Source organism: Trachurus japonicus, chromosome 18 (assembly GCF_045865225.1).
Source record: "Trachurus japonicus isolate A0001 chromosome 18, Traja_1.0".
Taxonomy (NCBI): Eukaryota; Metazoa; Chordata; class Actinopteri; order Carangiformes; family Carangidae; genus Trachurus; species Trachurus japonicus.
This window is the reverse complement of record NC_140924.1, coordinates 10,570,922-10,579,262: the sequence shown is the minus strand read 5'-3', so window position 1 is coordinate 10,579,262 and position 8,341 is coordinate 10,570,922. Positions and strand designations below refer to the sequence as shown.

The following is an 8,341-nucleotide window of genomic DNA, read 5'->3' as shown; positions in this document are numbered from 1 at the left end:
TTGGTCACCCAGGCGGCCGTACCGGCAGCGCTACCTGCAAGCTTCTTCGTCATCTGCACAGGAGGACAGAGAGAGAGAGAGAGAGGACAAGAGAAGACTGTTAGAACTGGGTCAGAGCGTCACAAAAAAAGGGAGAAAACACCAGGCATCTGTCTAAAATAAGTTATTCAATCACATCAAACCAAATTAGTAGCCTCAGCTCACAGGGCCCGGATGTGATGAGCCACTCACAGCACCTGCAGCGAGGAGGGAAAACACACACACACACACACACACACACACACACGCTGCAAAAACACAGACCACAGCTCACCTTCTTGGTCGAGTCCAGCTTCAAAATGGACCCGAAGATGGATGTGACTCTGGCCTTTGTCTCCTGCAGGCGCGTGCAGGCGTCCCTGACGTAGACGGACAAAAGCCAGACCAGACGGGGAACCGGGGGCATCAGCGGGAGTTCCACCGCCCGCTGAGGCGCCGCCACACCCGGAACCCGAAGCTTGCGAAGCACAGAGAGGTATCTCATCGACCGCAACATCCACTCTCTGGTGTGATCCTCCACCAGAGTAGTTCGGAGGCGGGAGGCACTGTTCCCCAGAGTGCGCTCCCTCATCTGCCCGATCACAGTTTTATCGCACGACAACCTGAGGAAGAGGACGACAGAGAAGAGCAGGACAGCAGGTGGATGAGAAGAAGTGTGAGTCAGAACAGATTAAAGCTCATGTGTGTGTTTGAGTCTGTGTGTGCATGCGCACGCAGTAAAGCCGGTGCTGCTTACTTGTACGTGAGAACAGCTGGAAATTGCTCCTGGTGCGACAGGTCCAGCTGTTCCAGGATGTGGTGCGACCACGCCGACAACTTCCTCTGACACGAGGTGCACTCGAGGTACTCCGTGCCCATGAAGTACCATCCCCTCGTGTCCAAGACCCTCCGGACGGTCTTGTAGAGGCCAGAGCCGGTCAGCCGGTGCCTACAAGAGGGACACACAAGCCTGTATGCCCACATCTTGTAGGGCATCCAAAGAAAAAACCGGCTCTGGAAGAAGGCGTGGTGTGACTCGGGCGGCTGGGCGTACAAGAGTCGCTCTCCAGGGGGGAACCACCAGAGGCGGAGCTCACTGGTGAGAACAGACTTCCCACCAGCGCCTCTGGTGAAGAGAGCCTTGCCTACCCAGCCTTGCTGCTCCTCCGGGAGCGTCTGCCTCCATCCGCGAGGCAGAAGCTGCAACCATCAAAACGTCTCAATAAGTACAAAGATTCAGTTGCAATTCCACACAGACAAACATTTCCTCACACAGGTTGTATGTATGGTTCTTACCTCAGCGCCAGAGGACAAAGGCGGGCCGACGGCGGCAGCAGGGGGTCCCAGGGCTCCAGGGGCTGCGGCGGCGGCTCCAGGGGCTGCGGCGGCAGCTGGACGGGCTCCAGGGGCTGGACGGGCTCCAGGGGCTGGACGGGCTCCAGGGGCTGCAGCGGGGGCTCCAGGGGCTGGACGGGCTCCAGGGGCTGCAGCGGGGGCTCCAGGGGCTGCAGCGGCGGCTCCAGGGGCTGGACGGGCTCCAGGGGCTGCAGCGGGGGCTCCAGGGGCTGCAGCGGGGGCTCCAGGGGCTGCAGCGGCGGCTCCAGGGGCTGGACGGGCTCCAGGGGCTGGACGGGCTCCAGGGGCTGGACGGGCTCCATGGGCGGCGGCTGGGCTGGATCCCATCTGGGGGGAGACAGGCTGGGGAGGAGGGAGGGCTGCTGGTGGGGCGTCCCTGCTACTGCTGCTCACTGTCAAACACAATCACATTTGTTGCTTTGACTGACACATCTCTCCTTTTCTGACAACAGGTGTGTGTGTGTGTGTGTGTGTGTGTGTGTGTGTGTGTGTGTGTGTGCACGCTCACGCTGAGAGTCGACCTCCATGGCTGCAGTGAGGAGCTCTGCATCCGTCAGCTCTGGGCCCGCTGCTCCAGCACCTGTGTGTGTGTGTGTGTGTGAAATAATTACATGCAAATATGTCTGTCAATCGTGAAGTGACTTCCTGGCTTCGTGGTGTGACCTTACCAGAGCCTGCAGACGGAGGTGCTCCAGGCTGGGCCGGGGGGAGGGCAGCACCACCTCTGGCCTCTCGGTCCCGGCCCAGCACATACGCCTGCAGGCTGTGGAACTTGGACCCAGGCTTGGTGATGCGGCCCCTCATCCACTCCACATAGCTAGAGACACACGGGGGCAACAGGACAGAGTCAGCGGACTGATCAACACACACACACACACACACACTGGGATACTCACGTTCGACTCTCCTTGCTGGCAGCCTCGTAGAGGGACTGGTAGGTTAGGTTGGCGTGAACCCCGAACCCCACCAGCTGACTGTCCATGCCCCTCACCGACAGAGACCCCTCACGCATCCGGGTCCGCTGAACCACCGCCACCACCTGTAGAGTAGAAATACAACAATACTTTACCCACCCCCCCAGGAGGGAAACTCAAGCCGCCCGGCAGCTGGACAGTAAGAAACAGCTACAATGAAATTCTCACCTCGGGGAACAGGCGGACATAGGTGGTGAGGGCGTCCTTCTGTACGGCGAGGGGCGACTGTGACTTGTCACCGCCCTCCCTCTCTTTCAGGTGGGAGGCCACGACGGCAGCTGCATAGCCCACGTCGTTGGCCAGGAGCCACCTGAAAGTCTGCCCCCGGTACTGGCCAAACTGGAGCTCGCTCTCACAGAGCACCAGATTGGGGCACCGGGGGTCCCCGCCTGCCTCCACCACTCTGGCCCTGGCCTCGGCCGCCACCACCTCGGGCTTCTTCACCGGGCCTGCCGAGGCTGACCTCTGCCGGTAGGCCTGGGCCAGCCTGGCTGCCTCAGGTGAAGCCTGGAGGGTGAGCTCCGAGGTGGTGGGCTGGACCCTCAAAACAGGACGGTAATCCATTCTGAAAAAGAGTGAGAGCATAAAAACAACATGAGATGAGGTGACCAATATATGATGCAGATATACAGTACATGATGCATGGGTTAATTAGTTCATAGGTTTTAGTGTATAGTATTGTTGTTGTACCTGTTGCTGCTGACTTATTTAACCCCACTGATTACAGCCTGTCTTTAATCAGCCTCTCATGAACACATAGCTACTGCTGGGACACTAGCTAACTCATTCACATGTGAGTGTCAACCAGCTATAATATTTTACTGTACAGAAATATGAATATGAAACATGAACGCATCACTACAGAAGCAACGTTAAAATGATCAAATCCAGCCAGATATAATATATATAATAATAATATATCATGGGCATAAGGTTAACGTTATATCTCCACACTGACCTTAGTTGAGATTTGAAAACCAGAAGAAACCAGACGAGTGAGCAACACAGTGACATAACGTTACGTTACCTAACACGCAGTAACGTCGACATTACTGGAATAAGGCAAATAATAAAATAAAATACCGATAAAAACGTATAATTCAAAGCTCACGATATACTGTGCAATGCGCTGGGTTGAAACGGAGGGAAAAAAGAAAAAGTAATGGAGGGAATAAATTAATTGAGGAGGGAAAATATGATAACGGTCGGTTAACTAGCTAAAACATAACTTAACTTTGTCAAAACTGTCGCCGAAGTGTTGAACATGATAAAAAGCACAATCTGCATATTATTCAAACACACATGATTCAGATATTTTTTGACTATGACCGTGAATTTAGACCTGACCGACCGGCCGGCGGGCAGCCAGCCGCCGGGCAGCCGCATACGGAGCCGTATCGCCCGGCTAACAAGCGGCCACACGACCGCTGTTACGGTGGCTCGTTAACCGGCTCGTTAACCGGAGAAAAACACTTGAAATACATATATATAAATATATATTTTAAAGTACTTACTTCGTTCGTTCGTTCGTTCGTTCGTTCGCTCGCTCTCTCGCTCGCTCGCTCCGTAACTCCGTTCGTCACTCTCCGTAGGGGGTGAAGCTGGGAGTGATCGCTCTTCGTCTACCTGGGTCTGTCAGTGCAGGGGGGCGGAGCCGCGGTACATGTGTTTGGGCCAATGAGAGAGCTTCTCATTTGTCCCCCCATGCATTGTGTATGTGGAGCTGCGCATGTGTAGTAGCCAATGGAAGCGTGTGGTGTCGACCAATGGGAGCACACCCCATCTGTCTGCAGGGGGAGAAGAACCCTGTCTCCGAGGCGCAAAGGAAAGATGACACGCAAACTCGTGAAGCATTTCAAATTTAGCGTTTTTGCGCATTTTTTTAAAAAAAATTTGAATTGTTTTTTGAATTTTTTAGAATTTTTTAGGAAACTTAGCATGGCTCCTGTGCAAGGATGACACGCAAATCCGTGAAGGGATCCTCCTCTAGCGTTTTTGCGCATTTTTTTAGCGTTTTTGCGCATTTAAAAAAATAAAATAAATAAAATCATATTTGAGACATTACTATACAAACATAACATCATACAAACATCTCAGCTCATCAGAAAGTCATTTTACCCTCTGTTCAAACGTGTAACGTACAAAACACGTCTCGTAACGCAGCACATTGCACACCTAATATATTTACATTGGATTTGACCTTTTTAACGTTGCTGTTGTGATGTAGGCCTATTTATGTATTTATTTCTGTAAAGTATTGTAGTTGATGGTTGCCACACATATGAAGAAGTTACTGTTATTTCAAATAATTTCCAGGATCGCAGTGTTTTCTGTGTCCGTGCTGCACGATGAGCGGATTGTTGTTGTGGCAGAACAGAGGAGGAAGACAGCTTCCAATGGATGAGCCGCGTCCTTCAGGTGCTCTCTGCTCTTCACGTTATTGCCTTGTAACATCTTATTCAAAGCACTTTATCTTCGGTTTGGGTTGTTTTCTGTTGGTAAGTGCAGATCAGGTATATTACTGTAATGCATCTTACAGTAATAATCCAATAAATTCACATCAGAAAACTCATTGGACCCATTTCTCAACAAATCAGTGTACTGTCGGTCATTCATGTTGATCAATATATTTAATATGTGTTTGTCCATTTATTATAAAATATATAGTGTTGTGTTTTGTTTCATATAGGATATTCTGTTCCACATATGGAGGACCGTGGGAATTGGTAGGACTGGTATTGGGATTGTTGCTGTTGGTGTTTTCATGATCTTTTGAAAATGTAAGGGACCCACAAAGTCAAATTCAAACCAAAAACAACCTCCTGCTGATGAAATAAATAAAAGATCTGTGTCATGCAGCATACACAAAGAAAGACAGAGGTGTTTGTGAGATCAGAGGACACAGGAAGCTCTGGTCCGACTGGAAACTGATTCCAGCAGTAGCATGACATTATTTAGTGAACATTTTCCCCTCCGGCTCTATGTGACAGTCTTATGTTTGGACAAATACAAGCACAAAAAAACTTGTTTTCACTGGCAGATTTTTCTGCAGATTTCAAGTGAAAATTTGTTTGAAACAAGTAAAAATTATCTAAAAACAAGTTAATCTTTAGGTGATGAGTCTTATTTAAATGGAAAGAGATTAGTTTAGACTAGAAATGAGACATTGTGACAAGAAATAAGACAAATATTCTTGGAAAGATTTTGAGTTTTGCTTCAGTCAAATTGAAAACACAGCAGTGTGTGGCAGTGGCTCTGACGCAATTTATGCATGGTGAGTCCATCTCCTTTGTTAATGTTACAGTGCAGTAAGTAATGAGTTGTGTTTTTGTGAAGTTGTGTGAATTTTAGTACGAAAAACACTTCAGATGACTATTACTGAGAAAGGAGGAGATGACTATGGTAGGGTGGCCTTTATTAAGTGCCTGTACAATTGAGTGAAAATAGCTTTTGTTAACATCTACGCACCAAATAAATATGAGGGTCTTTTCTTTAGTCAAGTCAATAAGGTATTAGCGGAATTGTCTAAATACAAATTAGTAATGGGCACAGACATGAATAGCATATTAGATGAAAGGTTAGATAAAATCAAGTGGTTCATGCTCCAACAGGCAGTTACTCTCTTATTATCAGACTTCAATCTGAAAGATGTCTGGAGAGTACGAAACCCAAAATCAAGGGAATATACCTTTTTTTCTAATAGACATAAATCCTACTCAAGGATAGATTTCGTATTAATATCTGAACAACTCATGCCATTAGTCCAAAGTATTCAAATAAAACATATGACTATGACTGACCACCACGCCTATATATGCCAGTTGTCACTGACAGACCGACCAAGAACCCCCATGGCGCTTTAACCTTACCTTTCTAGAAAATGAGGACTTCTGTAAACAATTTGAAAAGGAAATAGTTGAATTTATAACGATCAATAAACAATCAACGCTGAAAGATGTTAGGTATCTATGGGATGCGATAAAAAGATTCATTAGAATTAATGCGCAAACTTTTACATCACAGATGAAAAAAAACAACCTAAGAAAAATAAATGATTTAGAGAAATCAATATCGAAGATGGAGTTCTATCAACAAACAAATTATACAGAAGAAATGGCAAAATCCCTCGTAAAAACAAAAATGGAGTTGAACCTATTACTAACACAAATGGCTGAAACTAAGATACATAGAACTAACGTGAACAAATATATACATGGGGAGCGTCCAAGTCGCATTTTAGCGAACAAATTAAAATCAGATAGGCCTACCCATGTCACAAATATAGCCTAACATCCATTGTTTCAGAAACGGGGGATATAATAACAGACCCAGAGTTAATTAATCATAGGTTCTCTGTTTTTTATAAAGAACTGTATACCTCGGATGACAACTCTACTGACTTAGATAAGGATATTTACTTGGATAAATTAAATCTGACAACTTTGACAAATGAGGAGTCTACAGCGCTGGGGGCGCCCTTCACTCTGGAGGAACTTAGACAAGCTTTAGAATGAATAAAGGTAAGTCACCCGGTAGTGATGGCATCCAACCGGAAGTCTATTTGAAATTCTGGCACACCACTGATGCTAGAAATGTTTAATACTGCAATACAAAGAGGATCGTTCGGTAGAGATGTAAATACAGCCATCATAACTCTAATCTTGAAGAAAGATAAGGATCCATCTATATGTAACAACTACCGCCCCATATCCCTGCTAAATGCAGATGTTAAACTTTTCTCTAAATCACTTGCGTGCCGATTAGAAAAATATATGCCAAAACGAATCCACTCAGACCAAAGTGGTTTTGTTAAAGGGCGTTTAGCCTCAGATAACTTAAGACGGCTACTACATGTACTTGACGCCTCTAGCGATATCCCACCATCAGCTATCTTATCGGTGGATGCCGACAAAGCTTTCGACCGTTTAGAGTGGTCTTTTTTATGGTCAGTCCTGAAACATATGGGTATAGGCAATGGTTTCATAAAGATGCTTAAAACTCTATATATGAAACCCACAGCTTGCGTGGTAAGTGGTAATGAACGCTCATCTCCCTTTGAGATAAGTAGGAGCAGCCGACAAGGGGACCCAATATCAGCAATGCTTTTCATTCTGTCATTGGAACCCTTAGCACAATCAATTAGATTATCATCAAATATCAAACCAATACAGATAGGGCCCACTCAACATCACATAAGCCTCTTTGCAGATGATGTTCTTTTATATTTTTCAGATGTACAGCACTCACTACAACATATTCTTACTATATTTAAGCAATACAGTCAGGTATCGAGTTATAAAATAAATTGGACAAAATCTGTTATATTACCACTACATCAAAATAGAGGCAATGATTATTCTAATATCGACATCACAGTGGTCTCACAATTTAGATATTTGGGAATTAATGTATTCGCATCACTACAAAAACAATTCTGAAGAACTATAGCGGTACTTTGAATAAGATTAAAGCAGATCTAGACAGATGGCAGAATTTGCCGATCTTTCTGCCAGGTAGAATTTCCATAATAAAAATGAACGTACTCCCCAGAATCAATTTTTGCAGTCAAATGTTACCTGTGCCACCACCACCTAGATACTGGAATGATTTACGGGCCATGATCACACGTTTCTTGTGGAAAGGCAGACGAGCAAAGATTAAATTAACTAATTTACAAAGAAAGAAGGAACTGGGGGGTTTGTCAGTAGGCTACCTAACTTAAAACTGTACTTCCACGCAATTGCGCTCTGCCCGGTGGTAAACTGGTTTGATGATAATAAGTCAAATGCCTGGATTAATATCGAAAGGAGCTTGGTGGCCCCAGCGCAATTACAGGACGTCTTATTAACAAACCTCTCTATTAAAAAATGTAAACAAAAATATGGACAAACCAAACCAGTGCAATTGAAAACTTAAGGAAGATAGAAAGTATGTTTAAATGGAAATCAAAATGGCACACTAATACACCTTTATTCCATAATGATTTATTGAAA

General features: G+C 46.0%; 1 long non-coding RNA gene and 1 other non-coding gene across 2 annotated transcripts; one reads left to right on the top strand and one right to left on the bottom strand.

Moving 5' to 3' along the window:
* Positions 1 to 1,701: 1,701 nt before the first annotated feature.
* On the bottom strand, positions 1,702 to 2,425 carry LOC146968719 (uncharacterized). The gene is made up of 3 exons (XR_015038218.1): positions 2,271 to 2,425; positions 1,883 to 1,954; positions 1,702 to 1,766 (listed from the first exon to the last, which is right to left on the bottom strand). It is a non-coding gene; the product is annotated as an uncharacterized LOC146968719 (long non-coding RNA).
* A 1,808-nt stretch (positions 2,426 to 4,233) lies between these two features.
* Positions 4,234 to 4,338, top strand: LOC146968718 (U6 spliceosomal RNA). The gene has a single exon (XR_015034342.1). It is a non-coding gene; the product is annotated as a U6 spliceosomal RNA (small nuclear RNA).
* Positions 4,339 to 8,341: the final 4,003 nt, after the last annotated feature.